The sequence below is a fragment of the Bos javanicus genome, chromosome 2 (assembly GCF_032452875.1).
Source record: "Bos javanicus breed banteng chromosome 2, ARS-OSU_banteng_1.0, whole genome shotgun sequence".
Lineage (NCBI taxonomy): Eukaryota > Metazoa > Chordata > Mammalia > Artiodactyla > Bovidae > Bos > Bos javanicus.
The window spans coordinates 132,922,386-132,936,865 of NC_083869.1; the positions used below are offsets into that span (position 1 = coordinate 132,922,386).

The 14,480-nt window shown below is 50.8% G+C and overlaps 1 protein-coding gene across 9 annotated transcripts in view; it reads left to right on the forward strand.

Annotated features, from left to right (window-relative positions):
* The first annotated feature begins 776 nt into the window (after positions 1-776).
* TMCO4 (transmembrane and coiled-coil domains 4) overlaps positions 777-14,480 on the forward strand; it is a 105,691-nt gene continuing 91,987 nt past the window's right edge. For 6 of the 9 annotated variants that reach the window (XM_061394794.1, XM_061394830.1, XM_061394840.1 and 3 more), the window contains exons 1-2: positions 3,724-3,811; positions 9,432-9,545. The gene's annotated coding sequence lies outside the window, so the exon portion shown is untranslated. Of the gene's footprint in view, positions 834-929; positions 1,063-3,723; positions 3,812-9,431; positions 9,546-14,480 lie in introns of those variants that run through there. The other 3 variants (XM_061394785.1, XM_061394806.1, XM_061394815.1) reach the window with 3 other exon arrangements.

The following is a 14,480-nucleotide window of genomic DNA, read 5'->3' on the forward strand; positions in this document are numbered from 1 at the left end:
GGCACTTAAACAGTACCTGGCACACCGTAGGTGTTCAGAACTATTTTTTCTCTGACTGGACATGCTGGGTGGATGGGGAAGACTCACAGATGCCACCCTAGGGTGGTGGCGGGAAGGGGTGGGGGGGAGGGGTGGGCGAGGTGGGGCACCGGCAGGGAGAGCCAGGGTTGCAGCACCAGGCAGTTCAGTTCAGTCGCTCAGTCATGTCCAACTCTTTGCGACCCCATGGACTGCAGCACGCCAGGCCTCCCTGTCCATCACCAACTCCCGGAGCTTGCTCAAACTCATGTCCATCGAGTCGGTGATGCCATCCAACCATCTCATTCTCTGTCGTCCCCTTCTCCTCCCGCCTGCAGTCTTTGCAGCGCCAGGCAGGGGAAACCTCAAAGGCAAAGAAACGGAAGGGAAACTTGACGGCATGGATAGATCTCAACGCTCTGTGAACTTCACGGGGCTGTCTACCTAGGCGGGAAGGCTGTGTCTGTGGCCTGCTCTTTGATTTCACATCATTTGCTTTTGACGATTTCCCCCGGATGGTCGCGCGGCTCTCGGCGTTGGGGGACCGAGTCCGGCGAGCACTTTCCGCAGAGCCGAACCCGCGAGGGCGCCGCGCGGCGTCCCCGAGGGCGCACGGGCCCACGGAGCGAGTTTCGCGCGGGGCTGCCGGGCCCCTGCCTGAGCCGGGCACCCCGGGACACGCTCCGGGGCCCGGAGCCCGGAAGCACCGGGAGCGCGCGGGGCGGGGCGCTGGGCGGCGGGCCCCGCCGGACCCGCGCGCGGGGCGGGGCCGGAGCAGCCCGGCGCCCTGGCCTCCGGCGCGCCGCCACCGTCAGGTAAGGGGCGCGCGCCCCGCCGCGGGAGCCCCCGCCCCGCGCCGCCCGGCCCGCGGGCCCGTTGCCCCCTCCCCCGACCCCGGGTGCCAAGTGCGCGGCGGCGGCCCGGCGCCGACCGGCCCGGAGTCGAGGCCGCCGGGCGGCTTCTTGCTTTCCGTCCGAGCCGGAAGTGCGCTTAGAGCCACACGCCCTGGCCGCAGATGGGGAAACTGAGGCCGGGCCTCCCCTGGTAAATGAGGACTCTGGTCCGGGCCAGGGAGGGGACGGTGCTTGCCCAACCCAAGGTTACCCGGGGTCGCCGGGCTTCCCCGTGGCTCACGGGGCCCCTCGGGCGCTCCTCACCCCGCCTTCTTTGGCCCCTGTAGCCCTCTGAGCTCTCAGGAGACACTTAAACTGGGAGGGAGGAGAAGGTGTTGGGAATAACCTCTGGAGAAAAGGCCCCAGGGTCACAGGGAGCCCAGGTGGCCGCCTCCTGACTCCTATTGTTAGAGGAAGGATGAATTTCTGCTACCGATTTACTAACTTTGGGGGGGGATTTTACACCTGGGTAAGCTGAGGCTCAGAGAGAGGAGGGAACTTCCCCAAGACCACTCGGCTGGGAAGGAGGTCAGAATAAGAACCTGGATTCTCCGACTCCAGAGCCTGACCCAGCACCTGGCACAGAGGAGGGCTACACACACACACACAGACACACACAGAAACACAGACACACACACACACACACCCCTCCAGTCTCCTCTCTGCCCTGCTCAGGGTGGCGCAGGAAGGCAGGACCACAGCGGGGCTAGACTCCAGGCCTTGGTCTGGACACCACTGCCTAACGCGGCGTAGGAGTCACAGTGAGTTCTCTGTTCACTAACTCAGCGTTCGTTTCAGGGCAGAAACATGAAGCCCTTTAAGCTTTGGGGGCGTCTACCAAATACTTATTGAACGCCTACTGTGTGCGGTTTAGGCACTGAGAATACAGAAGTCATCGAGACAAGAGCTGCGGGGGGTGGGGGGGGACGGGGGAGCGGGGGGAGGGGGTGGGGGAGCGGGGGGGGGGCCGGGGGGGGGCGGTGCGGGTGAGCAGTAGCTGGGTGGGGTACATTGCAATTGCAGAGAGTGGAGTAAACCCTGCCCTTCAGCCTGAGCGGGAGGAGGGATGAGGAGGAGCATTGGAATCTTCTCCCCCTGAAGTCGGAGAAGAGGGCAGGAAGGGATGAAAGCTCACAGCTCCAAGTCCTACCGGGCCTTGTTTGGGATGCTTTGCCAGCCTGAGCTCCCCCAACCCCACCCCCAGGGATTTGGGGAGGAGGGGCTGGGTGGGTAGAGGGCGTCCCTGAACTGACCTCAGAGTCTGGAAAGCTAGCTGTGTAATCTCGGGTGCGTCATTCTACCTCTCTTGGCCTCTTTTCTCGTCATAAGGTGGGAGTCACGATACTTCACAGCGTTGGTGGTGCTGTGCTGAAAGGCTTCGGAAATCGGAAGCAGGGTCCAGGCTGTGGCTCACATCAGAGGCCTTGCCGACTCAGGCGTGAGCCAGGGTGTAGTGTTTATTTAGAGGCTCTAGTGACCCTGTCAGAGAAGGCAATGGCACCCCACTCCAGTACTCTTGCCTGGCAAATCCCATGGACGGAGGAGCCTGGTAGGCTGCAGTCCACGAGGTCTCGAAGAGTTGGACACGACTGAGCGGCTTCACTTTCACTTTTCACTTTCATGCATTGGAGAAGGAAATGGCAACCCACTCCAGTGTTCTTGCCTGGAGAATCCCAGGGACAGGGGAGCCTGGTGGGCTGCCGTCTATGGGGTCGCACAGAGTCAGACACGACTGAAGCGACTTAGCAGCAGTGACCCTGTGGATAACCCGTGAGTGCTCTCCATAAAGAAATATAAGAGGCAGAGGGAGGCTGAAGGCTGGGAGCCTGAGCTTCCCTGCTCTGCTGTCTCAGAAAATAGAGCGTGTGTCGCAGTCCGCGTTTCAACTCTCAGAACCCTTGCGGTCACATGTACTGCATCACACAGAGGTGGCTCAGGCCGTCAGTCCACAGCTCCCGGAGTCATCCTGAACAAGCTAAGTGACCTGTCTGTGCCTCGGTTGCCTCACCTGTAAAATACCTGTCCCCAGGGTTGTCACGGGGACGAAAGAGGCCAAAGCCACAAAGGGCCCTGTGTAGAGCTGCCACCCTCGGAGCCTTTCCAAGGCCTGGGAGTGGTTGGATGGCACAGTTGGCTGCCTTGGTTGCCGTGGCCGAGCATGTACCAGAATGGCACCGTTTAGACACTGGGGTACAGCGGTCAACAAGACGCATGCTGCCCTGGTTGGGGTGGTGGGGAGGGAAGTTCATCAACGTCACAGCCTGGAGAGTTTCTCATGAGCCTGAGATCATCTTTCCCTGCACTAGTACCACGAGGCTGCAAGTGGCTGGATCAGCCTCCCGGGCCCTCACGTGGGACCTGAGAAATGTCATTAGGTGGTTTATCCTCACTCTGTCCTTTATGACCTGATGGTTTTGTGACCATTGCTGTACATTTTAAACTGCGGCAGCAGATGAAATGGGGGAGGGGGGCCCTCGCTGCCTTGAATATGTTACAACGAGCAGAAGGGGCTAGAAAGGGTATCGAACCCACTTGCCACTTTGCCACCCTCCTCTTGATGGCCAGACCCATCCGATTGTACCACCCTCTGCTCAAAACCCTTCTGTGGCTTCCTACTTTCTTAGGGTAAAGAACAAAAACCTCAGCATGGCCCTTAAAGTCCTGCTACCCGGGCCCCACCTACACCTGGCCTCCTCCTCCAGCTGTGTCTCAGACCACTTTATCAGTAGCCCTCTGTACTCAAGCAGGCTGCTGCCTGCTGCCTCAGGGCCTTTGCACGGGCTCTTCTAGACTGCTTCTCCTCCCTCAGCTCCCTTTTTCCAGGGTAACAACTCATCTGTCAGATCTGATCCCAACCTCGACCGGCATTCCAAGTTCCCCAGGCCACAGGACTTCACCAGGTATGTGGGAGGTTTATGTCAAAGTGTAATTATACTTGTGTATAATTGTGTAAGATATCACTGGGATTAATCTCAGCTTCCACCCGGTCACACACCCCCACCTCCAACTGTAACCCTCACAATTTCTGGGACTGCTCGGAGTTTGCTCTGAGATGCTCAGTAATGAAATCTCTTTGGGAGCAGCTCTTGAGTGCACCTGTGGACTTGCTTTATCTAAAATTCTATTGTCCTTCATCAAAAAAGAAAAATTGCACACGTCACTTCTTAGCTGTGAGGGTAGGTGTTCATTCCTTCTTTCACCTGCTCTGCCAGGCACTGTTCTAGGAGACATCAGGGAACGTGACACAGTAGCCACTGCCCTCATGGAGCTTTCTCTAATGAGGGAGATAGACCACAGATAGACAAACCTATCCTCACTGCCAGGTGGTGGCACACTGGATTACGAAAAGCCACACTGGGCAGTGGTGGCACCTGATATCTTACACCTGCGTAAGGAGGCGCTCTGCTGAGGAGGTGGGAAAGCACAGGTGTCCTGGGCATCACCCACTGCCCCCTGCCCATCCTGCTTGGGGAGACAGGCACGTAGGCAACCAGCCTTCATGCCCAAGAGGAGGTGAGGTCCCCCAGAGAAGGCATACGCAGCGCTTCAGAGGTGGCAGGCTGAACAAATCCAAGAAGTCTCACGGCGGCCCCTGAGGCCCCTTAGTAAAACGGAGCTGGATTGGGGTCTCAAGTCACGTGCACCTGGGGAGGTGGGTATCCTGGTCCCCCCATTTGCCACCGGCGTGGCCCTCCCCTCTATGAGCCTCGGTTTTCTCGTCTGTAAGATGGGGACAGTGTTAGTCTCTTCCTCGCAAGGTAGTGGTGAGGCTGAGCTGGGATCAGGAGAGTAAGTCTGCCGGAGCTCTTCACTGACTTTTCATTTTAATTTATGCTTGCACCGGGTCTTCATCGCCGCCGGCGGGCTCTCCCCGGTTGCAGCGTGCAGGGGCTGCTCTCCGCTTGTGGTGTGTGGGCTTCTCGTTGCGGTGGCTTCTCTGGTTGCGGAGCACAGGCTCCAAGTACACGGGCTTCAGTACTTGTGTGCAGGCTCAATAGCTGTGGCACACAGGCTCAGTTGCTCCTCAGCGTGTGGGGTCTTCCTGGACAAGGGTCAAACCTGTGTCTCCTGCGTGGGCAGGTGGACTCTCAACCACCAGACCACCAGGGAAGTCCCTGATTTTATTTGTAAGCTGTGCTTTTGAAGAAGGGGGCTCCTCTGATAGCTCAGATGGTAAAGAATCTGCGTGCAATGCTGGAGACCCAGGTTTGACCCCTGGGTGGGGAATATCCCCTGGAAGAGGGCATGGCAACCCACTCCTGTATTCCTGCCTGAAGAATTCCGTGGACAGGGGAGCCTGGTAGGCTACAGTCCATGGGGTCACAAAGAGTCAGACACGAGTGAGCGACTAAGGTTTTCACTTTCACTTTGAAGAAGGGCATTATTTGGAGATGAGGATCCGCGCCAAGGAAAAAAAAACAGCTTGAGCTGCGTCCCGAGGTGGGAAACCCAGTGTAGGCTGAAAGGAGCAGCGGCTCAGCTTGGGGGAAAGCTGGCTAGAAGGGGAGTGGGGAAAATAAAGTTGAAAAGTGGGGTCGTTACTGAACCAAACTTGTGTCTGTTCACTCGCCCAGACCAATCTACTGTCCAGCTACTGAGACCTGTTGTGGTGAAGGAAAAAGTGCAGCATTTATTATACAGGGCAGATCAGGAGGTCAGGGCAGCCGTTCCCAAAAAAACCCAAACTCCCTGATGGGTTTCAGGGAAGCGTTTGTTTTTGTTTCGATGCATAGTTGATCGACAGTGTTGTTAGTTGCTGGTGTATAGTAAAGTGATTCAGTCATACGTTTATATACATAATTCTTTTTCACATTCCTTTCCATTATGGCTTGCTGCAGGATATTGAATGTAGTTCCCTGTTTTATACAGTCGGACCTTGTTTATCTATGTCTGTGAGTCTTTCTGTTTCATAGAGAATTTCACTTGTGTCATATTTCAGATTCTACATACGAGTGATGTCAGATAGTATTTGTCTTTCTCTGGCTGACTGGCTTCACCTCGTATGGCAGTCTCTAGGCCTTCCCTGTTGCTGTGAATGGCATTATTTCATTCTTTTTTATGGCTCAGTAGCATTCCATTGTGTATATTTAACGCAGCTTCTTTATCGATTCATCTGTTGTGGGGCATTTAGGTTGCTTCCTTGTCTAGGCTATTGTAAACAGTGCTGATATAGCATTGGGATGCATGTATCTTTTGAAATCATAGCTTATTCTGGATACACACCTGTGAATGAGATTGCTGGATCATATGGCAACTCTATTTGTGGCTTTAAGGAACCTCCATACGGTTTTCCATAATGGCCGCGTCGGTTTACAGGGAAGCGTTTTCTTTTTCAGGGAAGCAGTTTTAAAGACCAGCTGACGGGGGGGTGGGGAGTCACAGGGTGCGTGATCAGCTTGTGCACAAGTCTCTGACTGGTTGATGGTGAGGTAACAGGGTGGTATCACAGGAGTTAGCATTAGCAATCCTCAGGCTCCAGGAGGTCTGGGGGCTGTGTTCTCGTGGTCATGGAGTAATTGCATCCTTCCATTTGATAGTGGTTTTATCATCTGTAAAACAACTCAGGGACTGTGTATCAGACACTGTTATCTAAGGACTTCAGGGAAGAACTAAAGATTCTTTGACTGCCATATGACTGTTTAAATTGTTACCGGTTCTCCTGGCCAAACTGCTGCTTTTGTCATGACGCAGTCCTTTCAATCATTAATTCTTGGCTCCGGGGAGGCCTGGAAGACTATAGCTTTTCCATAAACAATTGGCAGGCAGAGGACATGGGGGAGAGGGTCTGTCACATAAAGGCCCCCTAGGTCCTGCTCGGTTCAAGATGGAGCTAGTGAGATTCTAATTTGGCAGTTTTCAGATTGTGTTTGAAGTCTTTTGGGCCACCTCAGTGTATAAAGTAGACCAAAGAGGAGCAGTGTAGGCCCTCCTTGAGCTAAGACCCAGGTGCTCATTGAAATCCCACATCACTTATGTAGTGGCCTTTCCGTTTATTTGTCAGGGCCTCTTTCTCCATCCATGAAACAGAGATAATAGCACCGACCTTACAGAATTGTTGGGAGGAAATGAATTGGAAAAGAGTGGCATATGGCTAATATTTATGAAGTACTAATATTTATAATTTTTTAATTTAAAAAATTAATTGTGATGGAATACACAGAACATAAAATTCACCATCCTAACCATTTTTAGCTGTGCAGTTCAGTACCATTACGTATAATCACGTTCTTCTGCAGTCAATCTCCAGACCATTTCAATTTGCTAATCTGAAACTCTGTACCCACTAAACAACAACTTCCCCACCCCCTCCCCAACCCCTGGCGACCCCTACTTTACATTCTATCTCTACAATGTTGGTTACTCTAAATAGCTCATATAAATGGAGCTATACAGTGTTTGTCTTTCTGGGACTAGTCGATTTCATTCAGCATAATGTCCTTGCAAGGGTTATCCATGTTGCAGCGTGTTAGAACTTCCTTCTTTTAAGGCTGAAAAATGTTCCATTGTATGTATATAACACATTTTGTTTATCCTTTCATCCACCAATGGCCACTTGGCTTGCCTCCCCCTTTTTTTGTTGTTGTTCAGTCACTGAGTCATGTCTGACTCTTTGAGACCCCATGGACTGTATCATGCCAGGTACCTCTGTCCTTCAGTATCTCCAGGAGTTTGCTCAAATTCTTGTCCATTGAGTTGGTGATGCCATCCAACCATCTCACCCTCCGTTGCCCCCTTCTCCTCCTGCCTTTAATCTTTCCCAGCATCAGGGTCTTCTCCAGTGAGTTAGCTCTTTGCATCAGGTGGCCAGAGTATTGGAATTTTAGCTTCAGCATCAGTCCTTCCAATGAATATTCAGGGTTGATTTCTTTAGGATTGGCTGGTCTGATCTCCTTGCAGTCCAAGAGACTCTCAAGAGTCTTCTCCAGCACCACAGTTTGAAAGCAGCAATTCTTTGTGCTCAGCCTTCTTTATGGTCCAACTGTCACATCCATGAGTGGAAAAACCACGGCTCTGACTATACTGATTTTTGTCAGCAAAGTGATGTCTCTGCTTTCTAATACATTGTCTAGGTTTGTCAAAGCTTTCTTTCCAAGGAACAGGAGTCTTTTAATATCATGGCTGCAATCGCCGTCCATAGTGATTCTGGAGCTCAGGAAAATAAAATCTGTCACTGCTTCCACTTTTTCCCCTTCTATTTATGATGAAATAATGGGACCAGATGCTGTGATCTTAGGTTTTTTAATCTTGAGTTTCAAACCAGCTTTTTCACTCTCCTCTTTAGTTCCTCTAAAGCCTCTTTAGTTCTTCTTTGCTTTCTGCCATTAGAGTGGTATCATCTGCATATCTAAGGTTGCTCTTTCTCCTGGCAGTCTTGATTCCATCCAGCTTGTGCTTCATCCAGCCTGGCATTTTGCCGGATGTTCTCTGCTCCACCTTTTAGCTGTTGTGAAAAATGCTGCTGTGAATATGGGTGTGCAAATACCTTTTTGAGACTGTGCTTTTGGTGCTTTTGGGTATGTAAGCAGAAGCGGCATTGTTAGATCATTTACTGTTACAATTTGAAGGTGGGCATGGATGGCTTGCCCCCGTGTCTTCTCTTGCCCGTCAGAGTAGGAGAGGTCCCTGGGACCCTGTGGACCGATTTGAAAACCAGTCAGTCAAATGAACCATTGCAGACTTTGCCATTTCTCCCCCTTCCTTGCCAGGCAGATTTGCCGCTTAAATTATACTTTAGTTATCCCTAGTGGAAACCGCCCTTTGTTCAGCAAATGTTTATCGGTTCCTACCATGTTCCGTGTGGGCAGAAGGAGATAGACAGTAAGCAGTAAACATAAACAAGGAAAGGGTATGGTGTGTCAGAGTGAGGCCTGCTTTGGCCCAGGTGGAGGAGCCAGTTGACAGGGATTGGGAGGAGACGCTGGGGGTGCCATGGTTTCCCTGAGCTGTGAGATTTAAGCAAAGACCAGAAGGAGAGAAAGGAGTTGACCACGTGGTTACCTAGGGGAAGAGCATTTCCGGCAAAGGGAACAGCCCGTGCAAAGGCGGGAGCACGCCTGGTGGGACCCTCTGGCATCCAAAAGGAGGGCGTGTCTGGAGCCAAATGAGTGGAGGACCCGGCAGGAGAAGGGCAGGGTGCACGTGGCCCGGCGGCCACTGTGAGGAGGCTCTGGGTGAGAAGGCAGTGGCTGGAGGTTTGGAGCAGGGAAGGGACGTGATCTGACTCTCGTTTGAGTGGAGCTTTCTAGATGCTGTGGGGTGGATAGCTAGGGGTAAGGGCGGAAAGAGGTGGGAGAGGAGGCTCCTGCCAGAGAGATGATGGCAGCTTGTACTCTGCTGGGAGTCAGGGAAGAAGGGCGTGATGATAAATGAGGACAAAACACCCGAGAACCTGGGCGTCCACCTTTGAGCACACTGTTGCCTTCCCGCCCTGCCCCAGCACCCCGCCCCTCCTCCAGGCTCCCGAAGCCAGGGTGGGCTGGGAGCTTGCCCTCCATGCCAACTCCCTCTTTTTCTTTCCAGTCTGTGCTGGGATTGTCCAAAACCCTCCGGGTTCTTCTGTGTTGAAACTGCTGCCGGGACACCTCCTGAGATGGTGCAGTTACCACCGACCTCCAGCTTAACTTCCCCATAGAGGTATAAAATGAATGGGTTTGTCTCCTAAAATGCTGAGAGTGGGGAGTAAGCTGGGCCTGCCTAGGAGCCCCGCTTCTAGGACCATGTCAGGATTGTCTTGGTGTGTGTGTGTGTGTGTGTGTGTGTGTGTGTGTGTGTGTGTGTCCGCGTTAAACTACAGTCTTCAGAATTTCTGGCTTAACAGCAGGGCTGTAGCTCTGTTTATTACAAAAAGATTTCTTTGGCCCAATGCTTTTCCTTCTCCTTGGGTCGTCAGCCTTCCTCTGACACTGTAGTTATCTCTGTAGTAATGGTTGTTTTTAAAACAGATGTATATATTATTCATTTATTTTTAATTTGGCTGCATGGGGTTTTAGTTGCAGCATGCAGGATCTTTTGTTGCAGCATGCAAATTCTTAGCTGTGGCATAGAACACTGGCTCTTAGTTCCCCAGTCCAGGATGGAACCTGGCCCCCCTGCATTGGAAGTATGGAGTTTCAGCCACTGGGCCACCGGGGAAACCCTACTGATGGTTATTTCACTGAAGTACTGCAGACTCATTTAAAAATTCACCTGTGGCCACTTAACTCTGAAAAAGAGGAAGAGAGAGAGAAAAAGAACATCACGCCCCAGATGCACCGGGCTCCCCTACCCCGCAATCCCCTCGCCAACACACACACACACACCAAAATTTAAAAAAAAAAAAAAAAAGGCCACAGTTGGCTCGCTTTTAAGAAAAACAAAAGAAGTTCATTCTTGCGTGACATCTTTTAAAGACTAGGTCCTGCAGAACTTCCCCAACCAGGGATTGAACTTGCGCCCCCAGCTGTGGAAGTGCAGTCTTAACCAGTGGACCACCAGGAAGTCGAAAGGCCTTGGAGTTTTAATGATGATTTAAAGGACTTTCAGGGCTTCCCTGGTGGCTCAGTGGTAAGGAATCCACCCGCCAGTGCCCGAGATTCAGGTTTGATCCCTGGGTCAGAAAGATCCCCTGGAGAAGGAAATGGCAACCCACTCCAGTATTCTTCCCTGGAGAATCCCATGGACAGAGGAGCCTGGCGGGATACAGTCCGTGGGGTCGCAAAGAGTCAGACACGACTTAGCGACTAAATGACAACAACAGAGGACTTTCAGGGATGATGTTGACCACATCTGAGTTTCTCCTCGGTGCTGACTTTGGGATTTTTGCCGCTACAAGAAGGAATCCCACTGCATTGTTTATGGCATCCATCAAGAACTGTGGGTCGAGCACCTCTGTGGGTGCCTGTAGAACCCAGGACAGATGTTTGGGAATGACCAACGCCCCCTGCTACTGACAAAAATAACCCAGCCTGTGTTTTCTTTGGTGACTGAGAATATGACCTGTAAGACAAAAGTCATGTTCCCGTTTCAGACTGGCCGCCTGCATCCCGCCTCTGGGCCATGAGTCCAGCCGTGGACCGGTGTCCCCCCACGCACCTCCCGTGTGCGTGTCGTTTCCCTGAGCGGCGGGGCTCTCCTGGGGCAGAGGTGGACCTTTCTCAGCGTTCCTTGGGATCTTCTTGTCACCTGGGCAGGGACAAGATTCCCAGGGAGTCGGGACTACTCCCCGCATCAGTGATGTGCTGGACGGCCCTGTGCACGTGAGGTGACCCTGGGCACAGAGGCACCTCCAGCCCTGACCAGCAGGGTCTTTTTCTCACCGCAGGAATCCAGCACCCTTTCGCCCTCTCTCTCAGAATCAGACATACTTGAGACTCTCGGTTCAGCTTTGGACTGGATCCTGATCCCTATCCAGACCAAGGAGTGGAGGCCACTGAGGGCCAGTGTACACGGTCCAGGTGGCGCCCCCCGCCTCCAACCTCAGCCGCCACCACACTCCCGCGATTGAAAGAGTTTAGGGCCCACCCCATCCGACGGGCCAGTCTGTGGAGTTGGAACCCTGGGCTCCTCCATCCCACCATCACGGATGGCTGAGAGTTGCCCTTGTCCATCTTGTTGATTACAAGACCTGCTGGTCAAAGGAATGCGGCTTAATCGTGACTTCACCCACTTCACCACACTGGCTCAGCTGGGCCACATGAGGCCAGGGCTTTGTGAGATAAAGCACTCCCCTTCTAGTGATCAAAAACACAACAAATTTTAATTAAAAAGATTTGTTTTAATTATTAAAGCTCTAATAAAGACTTCCCTGATGGCCCAGTGGTAAAGAATCTACCTTGGATGCAAAGGACTTGGATTCAGTCCCCGGTCAGGACGACCTAGCATCCCACAAGCCACAGAGCGAGTAGGCCCACCTGCCACAGCCCATGTGCTCTGGCACCTCTGCCCCACAAGCAGAGAGTCCACACGCCACAGCGGAAGATCCTGTGTGCCGTGGCTAAGACCTGACTCAGCCAGATAAATGGGTAAATGTTCTTTTAAAAAAGCTCTAATAAGCTTGCGACAGAAAAATGTTAGAAATCCAGAAAAAAAAGAATAAAAACCGATTACTTCTAGGCCCACAGCCCTGCCACCGAATGAAAAGGATCATTAACTTTTTTTTAAAACTGGAGGATAGTTGCTTTACAATGCTATGTTGGCTTCTGCCATACAACAACTCGAATCAGCCATAAGTATGTGTGTGTGTATATATATCCCCTCCCTCTCAAGCCTCCCTCCCACCCTTCTAGGTCATCAGAGAGGGCCAGGCTGGGCTCCCTGTGTTACATAGCAGCTTCCCATTGGCTGTCTGTTTCACATATGGTAGTGTGTATGTTGGTAAAGAACCAAGGTCTGATGCTGTAAAAAGCAATATTGCACAGGAACCTGGAATATCAGGTCCATGAATCAAGGCAAATTGGAAGTGGTCAAACAGGAGGTGGCAAGAGTGAACGTCGACATTCTAGGAATCAGCAAACTAAAATGGACTGGAATGGGTGAATTTAACTCAGATGACCATTATATCTTCTACTGTGGGCAGGAATCCCTTAGAAGAAATGGAGTAGCCATCATGGTAAACAAAAGCGTCCGAAATGCAGTACTTGGATGCAGTCTCAAAAATGACAGAATGATCTCTGTTCATTTCCAAGGCAAACCATTCAGCATTACGGTGATCCAGGCCTATGCCCCAACCAGTAATGCTGAAGAAGCTGAAGTTGAACGGTTCTATGAAGATCTACAAGACCTTTTAGAATTAACACCCAAAAAAGATGTCCTTTTCATTATAGGGGACTGGAATGCAAAAGTAGGAAGTCCAGAAACACCTGGAGTAACAGGCAAATTTGGCCTTGGAGTATGGAATGAAGCAGGGCAAAGGCTAATAGAGTTTTGCCAAGAAAACGCACTGATCATAGCAAACACCCTCTTCCAACAACACAAGAGAAGACTCTACACATGGACATCACCAGATGGTCAACACCGAAATCAGATTGATTATATTCTTTGCAGCCAAAGATGGAGACGCTCTATACAGTCAGCAAAAACAAGACCAGGAGCTGACTGTGGCTCAGATCATGAACTCCTTATTGCCAAATTAAGACTTAAATTGAAGAAAGTAGGGAAAACCACTAGACCATTCAGGTATGACATAAATCAAATCCCTTATGATTATACAATGGAAGTGAGAAATAGATTTAAGGGACTAGATCTGATAGACAGAGTGCCTGATGAACTATGGACGGAGGTTTGTGACATTGTACAGGAGACAGGGATCAAGACCATCCGCATGGAAAAGAAATGCAAAAAAACAAAATGGCTGTCTGAGGAGGCCTTACAAATAGCTGTGAAAAGAAGAGAAGCGAAAAACAAAGGAGAAAAGGAAAGATATTCTCATTTGAATGCAGGGTTCCAAAGAATAGCAAGAAGAGATAAGAAAGCCTCCTGCAGCGATCAATGCAAAGAAATAGAGGGAAACAGCAGAATGGGAAAGACTAGACATCTCTTCAAGAAAATTAGAGATACCAAGGGAACATTTCATGCAAAGATGGGCTCGATAAAGGACAGAAATGGTATGGACCTAAGAGAAGCAGAAGCTACTAAGAAGAGGTGGCAAGAATACACAGAAGAACTGTACAAAAAAGATCTTCATGACCCAGATAATCACGATGGTGTGATCACTGACCTAGAGCCAGACATCCTGAAATGTGAAGTCAAGTGGGCCTTAGAAAGCATCACTACGAACAAAGCTAGTGGAGATGATGGAATTCCAGTTGAGCTATTTCAAATCCTGAAAGATGATGCTGTGAGAGTGCTGCACTCAATATGCCAGCAAGCTTGGAAAACTCAGCAGTGGCCACAGGACTGGGAAAGGTCAGTTTTCATTCCAATCCCAAAGAAAGGCAATGCCAAAGAATGCTCAAACTACCACACAATTGCACTCATCTCACACGCTAGTAAAGTAATGCTCAAAATTCTCCAAGCCAGGCTTCAGCAACATGTGAACCGTGAACTTCCAGATGTTCAAGCTGGATTTAGAAAAGACAGAGGAACCAGAGATCAAATTGCCAACATCTGCTGGATCATCAAAAAAGCAAGTGAGTTATAGAAAAACATCTATTTCTGCTTTATTGACTATGTCAAAGCCTTTGACTGTGTGGATCACAATCAACTGTGGAAAATTCTTAAAGAGATGGGAATATCAGACCATCTGACATGTCTCTTGATAAACCTGTATGCAGGTCAGGAAGCAACAGTTAGAACTGGACATGGAACAACAGACTGGTTTCAAATAGGAAAAGGAGTACGTCAAGGCTGTATATTGTCACCCTGTTTATTTACCTTATATGCAGAGTGCATCACGAGAAACACTGGGCTGGAAGAAGCACAAGCTGGAATCAAGATTGCTGGGAGAAATAGCAATAAACTCAGATATGCAGATGACACCACCCTTATGGCAGAAAGTGAAGAGGAACTAAGAAGCCTCTTGATGAAAGTGAAGGAGGAGAGTGAAAAAGTTGGCTTAAACCTCAACATTCAGAAAACTAAGATCATGGCATC